A 12,270-nucleotide genomic window follows, 5' to 3' on the forward strand; every position below is an offset into this window, starting at 1 on the left:
ATTGATGCCTATGTAGCACTTGGATATAAATTGTGGGAACGGATTGGTAATAGAAGAACCATGCGAAGATACAATGCAAGGAGAGACGGATATCTTTTCAGCCACCTGGCCAAGAACCTACTTCCTTCATTGGTATTGAGAGAAAATAAAAGAAGACGCCGATCATCTCGGCACTGCAAGCAAGAAATCTCGTGCGAAGAAAAGATACAACCGCGGAAGTTATATATCAGAACTAGAGAGACGAATTCAAGGCAAACTGTCACACCCCAATTCTTGAATGAATAAATATAATCGAGGTGTGAATAATTCATAGAAATAAACAAGGGAAAAACCTTGTTAAAACCCGAAATAGGATAGAAAGTCGGGCTATGCCCATTTGGATCACAAGTTTTGTTTCATGCTTCTGACAACCAACATTCATTAGCATAAATTTAGTAGTGAAGAGTCTAAGCTCGGTCAAATATATCATTTGAAATTTAACATGAAGATCTTAAGTTGGGAAAACAAAAGATGGATATGAGTAATTGCTACAGCGGAAGTCTAACATAGGAATTTATCTTTAGCCTCAGCTCCGTCCCGTCAGCACCGTCCAGCCAACCTGAAAACATTTGAAAGTATTTTTGGGCTAAGTACTAATGTACTTAGTGGGCATGCATTTTCTGAAACATTTTATATTTTCGTAAAGACAGTTTATCCAATCATACTTGACATGACTTAGAAGGTTTTAAATTGAAATAGCTTCTAAGCATGTTAAAATATTTTCTTTCATTTGTGCGCACATGTCACACTCCCTTTCCGTTACTCGCTGTGATCCCGGACCTTTTAGCCACCGACGGATCCATATCTCCCGCTTTACTTGAACTGAGGGCGTAACCCAGACAAGTTTACTTTGACCTCGGGACGCTACCCAGGCAGGCCTGATATTTCTCATGCTCCGGAACACATCCAGCCGAGCACCCTTATAACGCCTCTGGTTAGAGCCCGATGGAGATCAACCCACCGAGTCAACTAACAAGTGTACACAATTCTCAAACAACGTATTAGGTCATAAGAGAACCTCAATTGATTAACTGCGCGAGCCTTAAACAGAGCAGAGTGCACATAAACATTTTATTGGATAAACAGTTTTCATAACATTAAATAAATAATTTGCATTTCATTGAAATATTTAGAGCTTAATAACTCAATCATACTTTGTACATTTGGAAAGTAAGCCCACCTGTCTAGGCAAAGCCTGTCGTTTAACCTTATCTCTGAATCGGAATAGCAGTGCTAATCCTCCTGATGCTCAAAGCCTACAAGAATTCTATTCTCAATAGGTCTCCTTGAATTCTAATCTTAAGTCATGGTGTAGTGCTTAATATTCTATGATTCACTTAGCCGGGTTTTCAAAATTTAATAAATAAATAATTGAAAACTAAATTCTTGAGTTAAGGACACCAACAATATCCTTACTCGATTTTCTTAAATAATTGGAATTATAAATAAAACCAATTAAATCATAAATACTTTTATTGCAAAAAAAAATAATGCAATTTCATGTCATGCTTAGCATATAGTAAGTAATAACTTAAAATATGCATATAATAATAATAATATGATATTATTATGCAAATTAAAATAATTAATCAAACTTAATAAGTCGAATTAATTAAAATAGTGCAGTCCAATTAAATGGAGAAGCTGCACAGCCCAATGAATAAATTAAGGCCCAAGGCATTAAATAAAAACATTGGCCCAACTGAAATATAAACAAAACTCGGCCCAATTAAAGAGCCCAACTGAAATTAAAAAAAATGCAAAAATCGGCCCAACCCAAAGAAAAGCAAAGCCCAACCTTTAATATTTTCGACCCATATGCTCAAGCCCAATAATCGGCCCAGCTTTCTTGATTAAATAAGAGGCCCAAATGCTCTTTTAAATAAATGAGCCCACTGAAATAAAAATGGCCCAAAACTTAAACCAAGCCCTATTCTTCATCTCATTAAACACACACATATACAAACACACGCACCACTCTCCCCCCCCCCTTCGTCTCCGGCGGCGGTGGCCGCCGCCGGCCACGCCACCGTCCCCTGACTCCCCTCTCCCCCGTCTCTCGTCTCTCACCCACAGACGCACGCACCGAGCGGTCGCCAGCAGCCCCGCTAAGCCCTCTCTCCCTTTTCTCTCTTCCGGCCGTTGCGGCCATCTCCGGCGAAGAGCACCGTCTCCGGTCACCCTCACCATCTCCCTCGACTGACCGAGAACCCAAATCGGCCGCCTCCACTTCTCTCGCGCTGAAACGGACCCGTCATCCCACAGCAATGAGCGGCGCCCGAGCCCTAGCTCCCTCTCTCTCAGTAGATCGGAAACCCATCGCCGTCGGAGCTCGCCGGAGCAAGCGGTGACAGGCTCCAGCTCCCCTCTCTCTTTTTCGGCGACTGAAACGACAGCCACCGCCGTCTCTCCCACAGATCTCCGACCTTTCTCTTTTTCCAGCCGTGGCCGGGCAGCAGCGGCACAGCCGCCGTGCCCTGCCTCCCTCGACCTCTCGACTCAGTTCACACAAACACAACGCTCATCCTCCTCGACTCAACAGACCCAACCAGACACTCCAACATTTGGACTCGGCAATCAAAAACAAGCTCAAGACTTTTTCTTTATTCTTTTTAATAAGTATGCTTCATATATGTAGAAACACAGATTGTATGCTCATGTATACGGGAATGCCATTTTGTTTCAAAATCTTGATACACGAAATCTGAATTTGCTATATGGGAAAATTAGTTGCTGGAAATGCGTAGTGTGTGATTCAATATTGTAAAAACAAGTCATGTAATTTAAAGAAGAAGATGAAACCTTGGGGATGTTCTGTTCAAAGATATGAAATTGCTTTGATGTTGAAGCTATGAAACTGCTCGACTGTTTTTAAAAACATGAGCTCCTCCTCGGCAGAATGAGCTGTGGGAATTATGAATGGAGAATACAGGAATTCAGTTAATTATTGCAAAAGTTTGGTAAATGAATTGTGAACGTGGGTGATGGAAATAAGTGGGGGTAAGTGGGAGTAGTGGGAGGGAAAGTGGGAAGAAAGGTGGAGGAGTTAGTGGTGGGAGTAGGAATAAAAAAATAAAATAAAATAAGATAAAATAAAATAAAAAGTCTTCCAAGTTGTACTATGAAAACTGTAATAATACTTCATGGTTCGCTAAATAAATAGCTCGTGAAAATACTTGAATGCTAAATTAAATAAATATGAAATGCATATAATTTAATTACTAAATTTACAAATGCTTTTGTAAATCATTTTTGTTGGAATTAAAATAAATTCTTTTTCTCAATCTGGCGTGAATCATCTTAAATCTAAGTTCGAAAATTTTCTAAACTTAGCTCGAGTAAACGGGGTATTACACAAACGTTGATGATGTACCAGTTGTACGAGAATACAAAGACGATTTCCCTGAGACTTTACCAGGATTACCCCCAGATCGACAGTTTGAGTTTACGATCGATTTAGAGCCTGGCGCAGCACCGACGTGGAAAGCGCCGTACAGAATGGTCCCCGCTGAGTTGCAAGAGTTGAAGCTGCAACTACAAGAACTTCTAGATATGGGTTTCATTCGACCCAGTGTTTCCCCGTGGGGAGCACCAGTTCTTTTTGTCAAAAAGAAGGATGAAAGCTTGAGGCTGTGTATCGATAATTGAGAGTTGAACAAAGTGGTGTTAATGAATAAATATATGTTACCTCGAGTCGCTGATCTGTTCGATCAACTAAAAGGAGCGAGCACTTTTTCAAAGTTTGACTTGAAAACGGGATACCATCAGCTGAAAATACGATCGGAAGATATTTCCGAAGACGACATCGTGTATGCAATATGGCATTGCTGTAAACTCAAAGATGTTTGGAGGAAATGCCTTCCGGATTGACGAATGCTCCGGCAGTATTCATGGATCTCATGAATCGTGTTTTTCACGAATACTTAGATGAGTTCGTGTTAGTCTTCATAGACGATATCCTGATTTACTCGAAGAGTAAACGAGAACACGAAGAGCATTTGAGGATCGTGTTGGAAAGATTACGAGCGGAAAAGCTGTATGCGAAGTTTAGCAAATGCGAGTTTTGGCTTGAAGAAGTCAATTTTCTCGCCATATTGTTTTTGCAAGAGAAATTGAAATGGAGCCAACGAAAGTTCAAGCGGTACAGGAATGGAGATTGCCAACCACACCGCACGAGATTCGCAGTTTTCTGGGATTAGCGGGATACTATCGACGTTTTATAGAGGGCTTTTCGAAAATCGCTAAGCCATTGACGCACCTGCTAAAGAAAGAAGTCAAGTTCGTCTGGACGGACGAATGTGAGCGAAATTTTTAGAGTTAAAAAAAAAAAAACTCACTATTGCCCCAGTTTTAGCTGTTCCGAAAGCGGACAAAGAGTATGCAGTGTACACTGACGCATCGAAAAATGATCCAAGATGTGCACTGATGCCAGAGTGAAGAGTTATAGCGTATACTTCGCGACAACTGAGACCACACGAGATGAATTATCCAACGCATGATTTAGAATTAGCAGCCGTAGTGCGTGCTTTGAATATCTGGAGACACCATTTCTATGGAGCACGGTGTGAGATATACACCGATCATAAAAGTCTCAAATATTTCTTTGAGCAAAAAGATCTGAATATGCGACAACGAAGATGGCTAGAGTTTGTGAAGAATTACGATTGCGGGATAAATTATCATCCCGGAAAAGCTAACGTTGTAGCTGACGCATTGAGCAGAAAGAATCAGGGAGAGTTAGGATTTCTCCTTACTCGAAAAGAGAACCTAATCAAGGAATTCGAGAAGATGAATTTAAAGGTAGTAATACCACCACAAACGACAGAAATAATAATTTCTGCACTGAACGTTACACCTGACTTACGATTGAGAATAGTCACAGCTCAGAAAGAGAGGATGAGAAGATGGAAAGGTTGCGAGTGTATATTCGAACCGAGAAAATGGAGAATTATCAAGAGACGGCAGATAATGCCATTTTGTTTAAGGAAGAGAGAACTGAAGAACGAAATTTTGAGCAAAGCTCATGATAACCCTTACACCGTACAGGCGGAAAGTATAAAGATATGTCAAAACTGAAACGACGTTTTGAATAGAGAATAAGAAGCGAGAGATGGCATCTTTCATAGAAAGATATTTGACGTGTTAACACGTGAAGGCGCCATTTTGGCAACCTTATACAAATTACACCTACTAAAGACTTCCACAATAGAAGTGGGACCTTTTAGCCATGGATTATGGCATCGATTAGCAAAATCGAGAAAATGAAATCCAACAGTTGAGTAATCACTGATAGATTCTTTTGACGTTAGAAACAATGTTTATGTGAGTTTTCCCCATCTCAGGGAGTATATCATTTTCGAGTTAATGAAGAACTTAAACCGAGATATATAGAATCTTATATATATTAGAGAAAGTAGGCCCTGTAGCCTATAAACTAGCGTTGCCTCCGAGCTTCGCGAACGTCTATGACGTTTTTCCATGTTTCTCAATTGAGAAAATACGTGTTTGATTCAAAACACGTCATTCATCGAGAAGAGGAGTCCCTAGAACCAGATTTGAGCTATGAAGAGAGACCCGATGCTATTCTGGACTGGAAGATCCAGCAATTGAGGAACAAGTCAATTCCTTTGGTGAAAAATCCAATGGAAACCTCACGGTCAAGAAGAATCAACATGGGAACTTGAAGAGAAGATGAAAGAGAAACACCCAGAGCTTTTTCCCGAAGGTGAATAACTCAAATTTCGGGACGAATTTTTTTTTAAGGGGGGTAGGATGTAACACCCCGTACTTTTCCTCATGTTGTAAGATAGTGTCTTAACACTATGGAGAGTACTGAGATGTCGAGATACGAGATTAATTTTTTTTTATGACTAGACGAGACAGTTGTCTTTTAAATAGAGTTACGAGTGAACAAACCAATGATAGAGTTAGAATGATGAGATTTGAGAAATGAGCTGAGATAGAGATGCTGATTGAATTGAGCTGAGAATTTATTTTATCTCCAACTACCGGGAATAGAATTTTCGGACACCGAGTTATCAGAGATTGACTGACCTATTAAGAAAATAGGAATAATGAGTTGGAAATAGAGTCGAGGAAGGAAGAGTGAGAAACCTTGATAAAAAGTGTCGGTCTGAGAGACGTCTAGGTTGTCTGTGTTTGCCGACTGCTTTGATGTGATGCTATGTGAACTTACGTGACTAATTGACTATGTGATTTTTGTTACGTGGGTCATTATGACCAAGTTACTATGATTTTTATTTGAGACTTTAGCACTTGGAATTTTGATTAAGTTTCCAAAGCAAGTGCGGTTTATTTTTACCGAGAAATCGAATGACGCCGGTTTATGAAAATTTTTCCTAGCATAATATATTTTTTTTAAATTATTTTTCCTATGATGAGGAATATTATAATTGAGTGAGTGCACTAATGTTAGTGCTATAATTATTTTATTTGATCACATGATTAATTATGCTATGGTATTTTATTAATGGGTAATATTTCTATAAGTATTGTGATTATTATTTAATCACCCTACACACATAATTATTTTATTTATTTAACCATGAGCTTAATTACCCATTTGCCAAGTGTAGAGATTGAGAGAGTGTAGAGATTAGAGAGAGAGAGAACAAAGCATTAATTGCATATATTTGCTACGATTGCCAAATCCTTCAAAGATTAGCCAAATCCAAGCATATCTTGCAAGAATCCACTCTCACTCCTCACTCCCTCATTTTCGGCACTCTCTCTCTCCCCTTCATCTCTCACTTTCCTCCATGATCAACCATTAGAGAGGCCTTCGGAGCTTCCAAAAAAATATACCAAACACCTCCATCCACTTTCAAATCTTCCATAAACACAGTCTAACCACTTGAATTCAAGAAGATCATTGAAGAAGAGCTTCAAAGCTAGAGTGAGAAAGTGTGGATTTTGGTGAGAAATTTGGGTAAGTGATCATGTATTTCATAGATATGACTTGTATGAGGTTGTACATGTGTATTCTTGAAAGATTGAAGCAAGAAAATCACCCTTTTCCTTTCTCCAAAATTTTCGATCAAATGGGTCTTCAACCCTTCAAAAAAATTTCTTCTTCTTTCCTTGATTTGGGGTGAAAAATGAGTTTTATATGATGTTTGTTGATGATTGAGGTGTGTTTTGAAAAGCCATGTTTTGAGATGTAAAAATTGGATGAGTTTAGTTTACCCCAATTTGGGAAATTTTGTGTTGATGATTAAAGTGATGAATTGATGATGAGAATGAGTTCATGAGATGTATATGATGATGATTGATGGAGTAAATTGAGTATATGATGTCAATTGATGATTTTGATATGAGTTAGTTTAATAAAATTAGGAATATGTGTATCTATGCTCTAATTTGTAAATTGATGGATTATAAGTGAGATAAATGGGTTAAAATTGATATATCTATTATTAGATTAAAGATCCATGTGGGTTTATTAAATTTCAAAGAGTTTAGTTTAATAAAAATTTGGACTTTCATGTCTATGTGTCTATTAAGTGATTTAGCTTAAGATATATGTTTTTGAGCATGATGGTAGTGTTTTAATATGTTTGATTAAGTCTTTTGTAAGCCAAGTAAAATTTGGACTTAGTTTAGTTTGAATGAGTTTTTGAGTTTTTATATTTTGAGAAGTCAATGATGATAAAATGAGGTCTAATTGATTTATGATCATTATGTGAACGCTTGTCATGCTTTTGTTAAGAGTTTGCGTTGATACATGAGTTATCATTAGAGTTTAGTTTACATGATAAAAAGGGGATTATATGTGTAAAATGAGTTATATGAGGTATGAGGTCATTAATGAATGATGGAGTGATTTTGAGCATAAGAATGAAAAGAGAATTGAATTGATGCGTTCGTTGAGACGTTTTCCTTGAGATTTGAGTTAAGATGTAAAAGAGGAGAGTTAATTTGAGTATGATAAGTTTTATAATGTGTTTGAATGTTTGAAATGAGCTTTGATTGGTTTTCTTTGAAGGAATGTTGAGTTGAGCATTTAAGAGTTTGAGATGAGATTTTGATGATTTTCGTAGGCCTACTGACCTACTGTGATCGACGGTTTGTCGATGTCCAAAAGCTTTGAACATTTTATAGCAAATCCCTACATGAGTCTTGAGCACCCCTGTAAAATTTCAAGTCATTTGAACTTCGTTTACTATTTTTATAAAATGCAAAACCTAAACTGCACATTTCTACCGACAATTTCAGAGAACAGGGGAAAGAGTCATTATTTTCAATAGCTTCCTGTGTGATCTAGCTTTCCAATTTTTTATGGTATTAACCTCTTTGTGTTATCTAGATATCCACCAAATTTGAGCCCATTTTGACAACATTTACTATTTTTCAAAAATACAAGTTTTCGATTGCTCAAAACTGCCGAATATGGTAGACTGTAGTAAAACAGTCATATCTCCCAAACCACTTGGAGTTTTTGACTCTACGTTTTTTTAAATGAAACTAGACTCAAATACCTTTCTTTCGGTATGAGTCTCGAGTCCAGGAGATGTCGGAGTCAGAATAGGTTAATTTTTGAATTTGAGTCAGAGTAAAAACAGTGTATGTTTTGATGATGTTTGATTGTGTTTTCTTATGTGCCTTATGTGATTGTGTTGTCTACGTGTTTGAATGAAATTAGACGAGCCTTATATGAGAGATAAATCGAGACTTAGAACCATGATTTTCTTGAAACCTATCCTTGAGCTTAAAGATTTGAGATGAGTGGAGAGTCTATATAGAGTTGAATTAGGAAATAGAATATGAGATAGAGCAAGAGTTAAGGCATGAGTTTTGTTAATGAGTTTCTAATCGAGATTCATTTTATGACATGAACCTTCGATGATGATGATGATCCCTGAAGACACGAGCAGAGCAAGGAAGTAAGTAACTCCGCTTTGACGGGAGATTTTGAGTAAGGTCTTCAGGTGGGCAATATTTTGAGTATACGAATATTATATGAGCTTTCTAAAATTGTTTAATGATGTTATGAGATTAACAAATGTTTTGAGATAAATGATGTTTGAGAACTGTTTGACTTGCCAATTTTTGATGTTGAGCTTGTATGTTACCCTCTACTGATGAGACGAATTCGGATCCTGCCAAAAGCGGGGTTGTGTACACAGAGGTGATCGTGAGCCGTCTTCGGGTCGGCGGTGCTTGAGAAGGAGGCCTACTTCTCAGTACCTTAATGATGATGAGTTGTAGATGTGGTACATGCATGATGATGAGTACTTTGATAGCGCTATCGTTTCTTTATGATATCATGATTATGAAAACTGCATGCACAGATTCATTTACGCTAACTTTATTCTGTGTATTGCTGAGATGTGGCAAGCTTCAAACATATAGCTCTAAGAGCACCTTTCTTGTTTTTCGGCGTTTGCCCACTGAGTATTATGTACTCACGCCCTGCATGTATTTCTAAATGTGCAGGCTAAGCGAGGAGTGAGATTGGCCTGGTGCTGGTGGGGGATCGTTAGATGACGTATTTACTTTATTGTATTTCCTTTCTATCGATAAAGTCTTGATGTGAAGTTACTTTGAATATGGATCAAGTAATATACTCACGGTTATGTGTCTTCATACACATAATCGGTTCGCCTTTTGCTGCGATACTCTGCATATTATTCTTCCTTATGAAAAATAAGCTATACCTGTTTTGTTTTTGTCTGTGAAATTCATGATAATTAAAAAGTTATAACGACGTTGACGATTTTACCCTTGGGTTCATTTACGATGATTTTCCTTAGTACTCTTTGATGTGAGCTTCCGCTTGATGTTCGACCTATTCTTCTTATCTTTTATTCTTTTAAAAATAGTCGTATCGATACTCGTACCCCACTATCACTAGTGTCGGGAATCGGGCTGCGACAAGTACAGCATGTGGTCATTGCATTCATTGTGGTGCTTGTCCTTGGTTTGGAGCTTAGAAAATTGCATTCCTTGGTTGTGATGTATTTGCGGTATTTTGAGATAATATTAGCTTGTTGTACGATTTATGAATGCTGCAATTTGTAATAGATTAAGTCTGCGATTTTCAGTATTAGCTTCAAAATGAAAGCCTAAAAATATGGCCCTTTTAAGTGTTAGTTTGTGTTTTTGTATTTATTAATGTTTCCCTCTATACTTAATATTACAAGAAGCAAGTGATAGAAAAATGCATATCATTAGAACAAATTCATCTTGTGTTGTCAGAAATTACAAAACAAGGTTTTGCAGGTACATGAACTCATAACACTAGGCCTATTCTAAGCTCCCTGACTTTTTTGAGTTGGAGCAGATTCTGTGTTGGAAGATCCTACACCAAAGGCATTGCTTTGTGCTCTCTAAGACCTTGTGCTGGGACATGGTGGTACAAAGTTAGCTCGTGCACTCCTTGTTCACGTCTATATATTATGAAATAAAATAGGTTCATGAATGACTTTTTAAAAAAAAAAACTTGGCACAATTAAAGGAGATATCGTACATTTACGTATATATTTCATGTCCCTTCAGCAACAAAGGCTCCAAGTCCCCTTAAGGCCTACAATTCAACATATACCACACAACAATGAGCCACACTGTATTGATGCTATAAGAGGAAGTGTACACTTTAATTTGTAAATAATATATACGTATGATCTTTATCTCATAACTATTTTAGTTGTAGTCGGGGCATGTGTAGTTGAATGCAGGGTAGAGCTTGGACCAGCAGATGCAGTAGATATATGAGTTAGAGATGTATTCGCATTATTTGCTGACACTTGAGCAGCTTTCGTTGTTCGAAAATTTCGAGTGATAGTAAGTCTCTCACTAGAAGTGAGATAATGTTTCCTAAGCCTACCTCTTGGTCTCTGTAACAATTTAAAGAACACATATTAACAAGTTGATATTAAACTGATAATAGCAATTAGGCCAGAACTCAGTAAGCAGGTGTTAATACTTGGTTTGCTTGATCCTTCTCCACAGGGTCATTTCTGCAGGATCTTGTATTGTGGCCCACTTGAAAGCACTTTTGACAAGTCATTGGAATTCCAATCCTCTTCAGCCAATGTTATTTTGTGGATCCTTCTCATTTGCATCTCTCCTTCTTTTCTTTTTAGGTCTTCCTTGTATGACTTTTATCAGTGGTAGCTCAACTGGATAACCAACCCCCTTAGGCCACATCGTTTCTTCGTTAATTGGTACTAACCCGTATGCATAAGCCCTCAGATATTTCTCAACAGTAAAACATTCATATACATAGTCCTTGGGTTCTTCTTCCATGAAATGCAGGGTATTGCAGTAATGTTCCACTGTCTACATGAACAAGTTCTGTCTCTCAAGGTCACTATAAATCTATCATAGCATGACACCTCAAACTTGCCCCATAACCAAAGATGTGCACGACACATTCTAGCTTCATACATTAGCTTCTCAACCTTTTTCCTAATGTCACTTACACAATGGATTGATACAAAAGATCTACAAAACTTGTGATACTCCTTGTTGATGAAGCCTTCATGTGCGCTTCACTTTCTACTTTTATCTCCTCCATTGCAATATACCATTCAGCCTGGCAAGTTTCTCTCACTACTCTCCAAAATAGATTCATTAATGTGACACCTTTGTTTTGTTTCTTCTAGTTGCAATAAACATGTCTTGCACAATTCCTATGTTCAGCAAATGGTGCAAGACTTGCCACTGCATTCTAAAGACCCAGCATAATAGAATGTTTAAACCACGGAATGCTCATAAAGTATACCATCAATGTAGCAAAACAGAATGATGGAAGAACTAAACCAATTTCATGTATTATTACCTTCTAGTGGTCAGAAATGAATGATATTCCAAGCTCATCTATAACTCCTAATTCTTCAAGAAAAATCATGAGGAACCAAGTCCAACATTTTTCATTATCATCTTCTCCAATGGCCCATGCAATGTGAAACATTTGATTATTTCCATCTTTTACAACTGCACATAGTAGTTGGCCCCCTGGATAAATTTTAAGAAAGCAACCATTTAGGTCAATGACCAGTCAACATTCTTTCGTAAAGCCCATTCTTAAATAACTAAACCCAATATATAGTCCCCTAAAATCCGAATCATCTCCAAGCAAGAGCTCAAACATGCCTTCTCTATTTACCCTTATCAATTCAGCGATATATGATCTCAAAGAGTTGTAATGTTTTTTAATTGAACCCCTCAAAAGCTCTAGAGCATGAGCCTTAGCTCTGTAAAGTCTCC

At 37.7% G+C, this 12,270-nt stretch overlaps 1 long non-coding RNA gene across 1 annotated transcript; it reads right to left on the bottom strand.

Annotated features, from left to right (window-relative positions):
* Positions 1-388: 388 nt before the first annotated feature.
* LOC131006863 (uncharacterized) lies at positions 389-3,384 on the bottom strand. Its single transcript, XR_009095798.1, has 3 exons — positions 2,842-3,384; positions 1,220-1,295; positions 389-598 (listed from the first exon to the last, which is right to left on the bottom strand). It is a non-coding gene; the product is annotated as an uncharacterized LOC131006863 (long non-coding RNA).
* Positions 3,385-12,270: the final 8,886 nt, after the last annotated feature.

This window comes from Salvia miltiorrhiza, chromosome 1 (assembly GCF_028751815.1).
Source record: "Salvia miltiorrhiza cultivar Shanhuang (shh) chromosome 1, IMPLAD_Smil_shh, whole genome shotgun sequence".
Taxonomy (NCBI): Eukaryota; Viridiplantae; Streptophyta; class Magnoliopsida; order Lamiales; family Lamiaceae; genus Salvia; species Salvia miltiorrhiza.